Raw genomic sequence first — 8,601 nt, 5'->3', positions numbered from 1 at the left:
CAGTCTCGGGCAGCGGCATTGGGTCAGTTCCCCAGATCCAATCGGGGGCAGAGGAGGGGGAGATGGATCGTGGTGGGGGCGGGGGGGGGAGTGGGGGAGGGCGCTAGGGTTTGGGTGGGGAAGTGGGGTTGTCCAGCCAAGTTGGGCTGGCTGGGCCGCGTGGGTGGCCAGCTGGGCCTGTTGGCCCAGTTGTTTGTTTTGTCTTTTTATTCTATTTCTTTTCTTTTTATTTATTTTCTTTTATTTTATTTTCTACGGTTTTATTTTTACACCCATCTTATCTAAGCTTTATAAAAACATAAAAGCTGTACCAAAATCAGTATTTACTAATTATACCTCTGATACTAAAGTTTAAACCCCGATATAAAATATTTTAACATTTTATAATTAACAAAAGGCATTTATTAAATTGGTTATGTTGTTGTTTCATTTCCATTTGAGTGTTTAAACATCTTATAAAAGTGTGGTTTCTCCATCATAATTACCTATGCATTATTTGGCTCACTCCGAACATTTTAGTTTTAATATTTGAAATCTTTTATTGTTTGCTTGATTCTGAATTTGAATTCGAATCGGTTTCGAACTAACGCGAGATTAGCAACAGTAATCGAGGTGACGTGGCATCATTAGCAGAGGGTTACTGTAGCTTAATTATCCAGGTGTCACACCAAGGTAATTTGCAATTTAATAATATATATGAATAATAAGTTAAGTACAACACATAATGTTAATTTATAGTTCTTCTTGTCATGGAAAACAACATGAAAGAAAAATCCCCTCCTGGTCCTCTGTATCAAATTATTTTAGTCCCCATATACTATCTACCCCTTGATTATGCACACCTTATATTTTATTTTATTTTTTCTCTAATTGTGATTTGAACCATCCTATTGCGTGTGGCCTCCTGTTTGATTTATCTAGCAATGAAGCCATACACATGCATAGTCAATACCTAATTCACCATTGAATTCTTACTTAGTGACTCGCACAAAGTCACATCCACGAAAATCTCAAGGATGGGTATCTAATTATTTAGGGTCGACCAGCGTAAAACTAATATTGCAAAATAAAAGTAGGAAAAGGAAAGAAGTAAAGAAACTACCATGCAATCTTATTTTCTATATCATTTTTTTTCTAGAGTTTCTTTATTAAGTTGGCCATTGAGTAACATATATAATACATGTGTGTGTGGTCAATATCTGCTTTACTGAATGATCACATGTATCAAAAGGTAAACTCTATGCATTACATGTGTGTGTCTGTATCAATATCGCCTGTAGTGAACGGTCACATGTATCAAAAGGAAAAGTCTATGTATTACTAAATATAATGATATTGATACTATGTTGATGTCATCCATGCCACCTTTGTATTATTGCTATTTCCCCTAATGAAATTGATATAAAATTTTCTTTGGGAACTAAGCCAACTTCACAATAGAGAGTTTGTTATTCTCTCTTGGATTATCTATAAAGAGGGTTTGTTGTGCCTTATTTGATAGTCTTTAAAGAAAAATAACCCTAACATTGCGATTTCGACCAACCATTTCAAGATGTAAAATTTTAGGATTTCACATGTAACATGACATTAGTCACCTCACCTTTCACATCATAGGAACCAAAAAGGAACATAGAAGGGAAATCTTCAAGTCAGAATTTTGGATATGTGTTTCGAACTTGCTCCTAAAATTTCATCTATCTCACACATAAATAAATTAGTTAATATTCAATTGTTTACAAGACTTAATATAAAATATAAGATTTGCCAAAACAATACGGCATGCAACTCAAATGTTTAGCAAATTAAAAATATGTATCCACTCATGATGAACTGACTATTTGGTACATTCTCGGAAGAGATCTTCATTGTACATGAGGGGAATGACATGCTTACTCTCATACTATGAATGTGACATGATCTTTTGCAATCTGGATGAAGGAAAAACATGTGGGAAATAATATATATATTAACATCATGGCCATACTATAGAATTCCATATTCACAATGAACATGCAGAAGACTACATTATATTGATTTTACTGTAAAGATATAAGATAGAACAATCTTAGAATATGAAATGAAAATTGGGCCAAAGAACTGCCCTTTATTTACTCTATATTCCTTTCTCTCGGTAGCATTCAATGAGGGCCGACATTTTCACCAAACTACAAATGCTCACTCTGAATCTTGTATGAAAAAACAGAGAAAACACTCGAATATAAATCAGGAACAATTATTTATGATCAAATAGCTCGAAGGATGGCCCCTGTAATTGCGTAGAAATAACACAATTTTGTCTACAAAGGTATCCCTTCTTTTCGACAGCTATTAAATAAATTGGTCATCTAAAAATTAAAAAGCATGATATATACAGATATATGCTCACATCTTTGGTAAAAAAATCTAAATGGTGTGTTGTATTATACAGATGGAGTAGTAAAAAAAATGCTTATACGCTATCACGTGCTAGTGCTGTAGAGCATAGCTCCGGATTGTGTGGATTAGGCATGTTTGAGATCCATCTTGTTGCTACTATGAGACAAGTCTTCAATCGAGCATGTGCTTGCTGCATGCACGAGCAATTTTGAAATCTGAGACTTCGTATGTGCATGAACAGTAGAGGCTAGTCGAGCAGCCGACGGACCCCAGTCGAATGCTACGGTGATGGCCGCGTGCGAGAGGACGCACTCACATAGAGGATTCCTGATTTTTTTAGTCAGTCAAGAGGACATAGGCAAAGCGATCTCAACTTCTTGCGATTCAGCTAAGCACCCATGAGAACTCAGATCGTGCGCCTGCCATGGTTGCTTTTGAATTTTGATGTCTCCACGCGATGAAAGGTGCTGAAACCGTACCTCAACCTCCCCGCCCAGGAATTCTCAGAAGAATGATTCTCCGCTTCCTCCTCATGTGCAATTGAAGCCAAGGCGTGTGTCCTCGATCATCATGCAAGGCCCTTGAACCGCGCAGCCGAGGCATTCTACTCGTTGTGGAAGCCAGTACAATCGCACCATGGTTTACATATATCTTAATACTTATGTTCACTCTCAGAACGTGCTTCAATATAAATAATTAATTTCGGTCCCATGCATATCCACTCTTTTAGCAGCTCTCCATACAACTATCAAAGCAAAGTTCTAAAGGCTAGAACACCACTACCCAAATAACATTGAAGAATAAACTAAATCCATACAGATGAACTAAAATCAAATCTACGTATACATACTTGTTGGTATCCTCCTTTGCACCTCCACGCCTCCAATCAAAATAATTTTGGCCGAATTATCTTTTCAATGACTGTACCTTCTCATTATCTTTGTTGCTCATCAATAAAAGAAACTATTTTAGTATGTCGAGATCAACTGTATGACGGATCGGGCCACACGTACCTAATCCGCACTATGGATGAAAGGATTCAGTTGACCTCAACACGCATGCACATACACATCAGGTTAAATTGATCTATTCCTCCCGTTCAAAGCTAGCCATGATAGCTGATTGATTTCCGCCGGCCAGAAACCAACGAACTCAAAACTTGAATCAATAGCTTAGAAGCAACTAATCTGACTAACACACCGTGATTTCTCCTATGTAGAAGGTCAAATGTACGTATACGTACTTGTTGGTATCCTCCTTTGCACCTCCACGCCTCCAATCAAAATAGTTTAGGCCGAATTATCTTGTCAATGACTGTACCTTCTCATTATCTTTGTTGCTCATCAATAAAAAAAACTATTTTAGTATGTCGAGATCAACTGTATGACGGATCGGGCCACATGTTCCTAATCCGCACTATGGATGAAAGGATTCAGTTGACCTCAACACGCATGCACATACACATCAGGCCAAATTGATCTATTCCTCCCGTTCAAAACTAACCAGGATAGCTGATTGATTTCCGCCGGCCAGAAACCAACGAACTCAAAACTTGAATCAATAGCTTAGAAGCAACTAATCTGACTAACACACCGTGATTTCTCCTATGTAGAAGGTTAGATCAATGCACACGTTGCTTTGTTGGGGATCTGACCAATTCACGCTCATGTATTGTATGCATGTTTCATCCAAGTGCATAGGTAGATCGCCTTGCCGTCCGGCAGCTCCGTTGTTGTTCCTTCGGCAATCAGATCAGGCTTGAAAACTAATTCTGCACATGACCTGAACCCTAGGCTGGAAGTTCAGAATAAATCGCCATGCCGTCCGACGGCTTCGTTGTTTTTTTTTTCCGGAAAGACACCGTAGGTATGTTTGTGGTTAAAAAAGGTGAAACGTCCTCTTATAATGGCATTCGTTGGTCATTCCTCTCAACATAAGCTTTGCGTCAATTTTTATTTTTTTGAGAAATTCTTCATTCAAATTACGAATCAGTACAAAGTTGACTCTTACAAGCACACTGAAAAGCAAACACAAAGGACCGTGAACACCTAAAGTACCCTAAGACAATCATAACACAAAAAGATCTCCGGAGCCCTGTGTCATCATCCCTGAATCTTGAGAGAAGACCCCTGTAGCAGAAGGATCTGCAACCAGTCGCAAACAGGTCATCATCTCCAACCACGGTACAATTGCCGCCATGCTGCTTCCTCCTTTCTTGTCACCATCGCTGAGAGGGCATGGACATCAATCAACACACCTGCAACAGCCGTCGCCATCTTTGGCTTTGAGTACCGCGAAAAGTGTCCCTTCCGAAACGAAGAGAACTCGAGTCATCCGACCGGTCCTGCACCGCGGCCGGGCCATCCGCCCGGACAAAGCAGGATCTCCCACCAGCATCAGTGCAGAGGAAGGAGAAGAACAGCAGCAGCAAATCATACCAATAAGGAAGAAGAAAGGTCTTCGTCTCCCTGCATCCATCGCCCATCTGAGGATCCAAACGGCCAGTGTCGATGAACCTCCAACCACCATAGCCCGCGACCTCGACGAGATCCGGGGATCCCCAACACCGCTGGCTCCTAGACGACGGCAAAAGCCTCGCCTGACCGCGAACGGAGCCCGGAGAAACTTATTCCAACGCGACACCACCGCAACGGCCTCGGCAGCGTGTCCCTCAACCCTAACCCTACCACACACCCACCTAGAGAAAAGACCCGGGGTTCCCCCTCCCTCCCGCTGCCGGAGCGGCCGACGAAGAGAGAGGGAACCGGCGGCGTCACCGGCGGCACGCAAGGGATCCCGGTCGCCCACTCTGACCGCCTGATGCGATCTTGGCGGAACAGTTTTCCTCATAGATTTTTATAATAGGGTGCATGCGTCAATTTTTTTGAGGGATTAGCTTTGTGTCGTTAATAACATGGGCCCACCCATAATAGATCGGCAAAGGAAAATAACCCCTAGTAGGATTTGTATAATGGCAATGGTGGGTAAATAATTTTGCTTTACTTAGATCTGATGGTTGTAATTGTTTTCTCTACCAAATCAAGGGTTAGATGCTTCTAATTTTTGTGGTAACTTATAACATAATTCTCTTTTTTCTGGTTAACTCATAAAATACTTTTTACATATAAATAGACAAGAAATTTAGCATAATTGACAAGCATTATATGTTTGAACTTTTTGCGTTTTAGTAGTTGAACTTGTTGGTTTTTTAAATATGTACATTTAACAGATAAGCTATTAAGTTCTCTTCTTTTTAGAGGTTCATTGTTTTTGTATCATATTTTCTCCTTTTTTCTTGTAGAGCTTAATTGACAAATATTTTTCTTGTAGTTTATATTTCTTTGTCCCGCCCTCTGGTTTTGTTTAACTGGGCTTATTGGTGGGGTGTTTTGCTGACGATGCAGGCTATTGGGCCGTTTTTCGGCCCGGGTAGCTGTGCAGCACGGCATGCGCGTGCGCTCTGGGTTTAGTCCCACCTCGCTAGTCGAGGGGGCTCCGGACCTGTTTATAAGCGCAGCCGAGGCTCACCAGTCGAACTCCTGTGAACACTTCCCTTAGCACTTATACACGGTGCTCGCTCTCTCTCTTGACGTTTGGGCCCTGGTCGGCGGGTCCTGCGTTGTGCGGATTACTAGGGATTCACTCACGGGCTCGAGTTCAAGTATCTAGCATTGTCAGGGCCTGCGACTGACTTTGGGCGGTCAATTTTTTTGTTTTTTTTGTTTGTTTGAATCTAGTACTTTACTCCAGCAGTAACTTGGACTGATACTTTTTGTTCTAGTTCTTGTCAGTTTTGTCTGGGTGTAATCTTTTTCATTTGAGTTTTTTGCCTTCTTTTTTTGTGTTTGTTTTTGTGATTATTCTCAAGGGTCTTCTGGTGTCATTTTCAGAACCATGGTACTTTGCATGTAGACTGAGTTGTACTGTTAGTGCATTCATAGTAGCGCTTACGGACTGATGCTTCATTGTACTTTTTATTGTAGTAAGTATGTACTGTCCGATCAACTGTACTATTACTGTCATTCTTAATCTGCAAGCGACCAACATAAGTGTGTGCTGATGCTTCTTAACTTTTTTATGTTTGTAGTACTTGTTAATTTTCTAGCAGCTACATATGAATGAGAACACTACATGAAGTACTAAGAATTTTCGCTTCAACTTTTGAAGCGTTGTTAAGCAACTCGAATTGTGTTGATTGTTCTCAACGTTATGTTTTATATACAATACTGAATCGAAACTAGACATGGAACAACGTTGTGTGATTAGTTGCATCATAACTAGTACTATAGAGCAGCCACAAGGTTCCATTCAGAAGCTACTTTTCAATTTTGAAATGATGGATTAACAACATACGAAGCTACCAAAGTTATATAATGAGATAAGCAAAACATTGTACTTGATGACATAACTAAACTTGTTCAAACATGACAAGCACGACATAATCATACTGGTTCAACCCAACAAGAGCAAACTACTAATTTGAAACAACAAGATAAAAGAAAAGCACAAGCGGAAGTAAAACGAAGGCAGGCTCCGATGTCTCTTCATCCCTAAAAGGGACAGAAGGGGCGGTCGTAGTAGTGGTCAGCCTCCCGCTCTTTCGCATACCTCGAACCATCTGTGATGTAGTCGATTATGAACCAAGACTTTTACGTGGCCTACGCATCTGCTCCTGCATACTCGATGAGGTTGTCTGGCAGCGGGCTGGTCCCCCACAGTTTGTAGTTTTCTTGCGTGTTGATCTTCTTCTTCATGCCTTTGTAGAATGGGTGGATGACGCTGGCTGCAACATCAGTCAAGGAGTCGTACTCTTTTTCGGTATATGGAACCCTCCACTTGCGCTGAATGTCGATGAACTTTTTGGGGTTTATCTCCATACCGGACAACTTCAGCTTCTTTTTGTCACTTTCAATGCTGAAACCCGAAAATGTGACCAACTTCTCCTGCTGCAGCATCTCGGTCAGGCGCTTGGGCCTGCAAGGGGCGAGACATTTTGAATATTAGCATTACTTTGATGTCTGAATTATTCATTTTTGTTTTGTTTTACAAGCGATGAATCCATGAAGTAGTTGTTTATGTAGGATAAACAATGGATGAATATACTTCAAAAACTAGTAAACAAAGTTCTGAAATTAAATTAAGTACATCATGCTATTCTTCTTTTTGGATTATACATAGTTTCAGTCAATGATGTATGTTCTGCATTTGGTACTAGTTTAGTTTACTTTTGTTGAATAGGATAATACATAACCAGTGCTTCACCAAGTCCTTAGTTTATTTTCTTATGAAAATAACATTAGATCAAATTCAGAAAATACTTCACCACATCAAGTTCAGAAACATCTTTTTAATACATCGAGTGCATAGACAACACTATTTGATCAACTTCAGAAACTACACTAGTCGATCAACTTCAGAATTTAATCTTCCGCAAGATTTTCCAAATAGTAATCCAGTGCGTCAGGTTCAAAAATACATTTTACAGTGTATCTACTTGAGAAAATGCAGTAGTGCATCCACTTTTCACAAACCACCCTAGTACATCTAGTTGGGAAACAAGTCTGATAAAATTTTCAGGATACAGTACTAATAAAACAGATAAACCATACAGGGCAAATGAGTAGGATGGCTCACCATTTTGTGGCAGCTGCGATGTGGTACACCAAGCAGAGCTCCTCGACGCACAACTGCAGGACTGCTGTCATCTGGGGAGGTTCGCCTTTGTTGGTGTAGTGCACACCAACGCCGACGATCCTACGATTCGGACTCTTGCTGCCAAGCTTCTTCCAGAGCCTGGAGATCACCTTGTCGGCCTTTTCTGGTATGCTGGTGCAGACGATCTCCAGTGTCTCATTGCAGTGGAGCTCAACCCCTTTGAGGGTTGTTGTGTACTCGCGCTTCTCGCCGGGGACGTGAATGTCGATGAGGTTGCTGCTCTTGTCCGACTTCTCGGCATGATGACGCTTGGCGAACGGTTCCTCCGCCATCGCTGTAACGCCCCGGATTCGATGCGCCAGGTGTCTGCCAGTTATTCGCCGTCGTTGCCATGTAATTTGCTTGCGTGTTGCATTTTCTTGTGTCATCATGTGCATTTCATTTTGCATACGTGTTCGTCTCTTGCATCCGAGCATTTTCCCCGTTGTCTGCTTTGCAATCCGGCGCTCCTATGCCCTCCGGCGTTCCCCTTTCGTCTCTCGTTGTGAGTGGGTGTTAAACGTTCTCGGA

The sequence above is a fragment of the Triticum dicoccoides genome, chromosome 2B (genome assembly GCF_002162155.2).
Source record: "Triticum dicoccoides isolate Atlit2015 ecotype Zavitan chromosome 2B, WEW_v2.0, whole genome shotgun sequence".
Taxonomy (NCBI): domain Eukaryota; kingdom Viridiplantae; phylum Streptophyta; class Magnoliopsida; order Poales; family Poaceae; genus Triticum; species Triticum dicoccoides.
Note: the sequence above shows the minus strand (reverse complement) of the source record.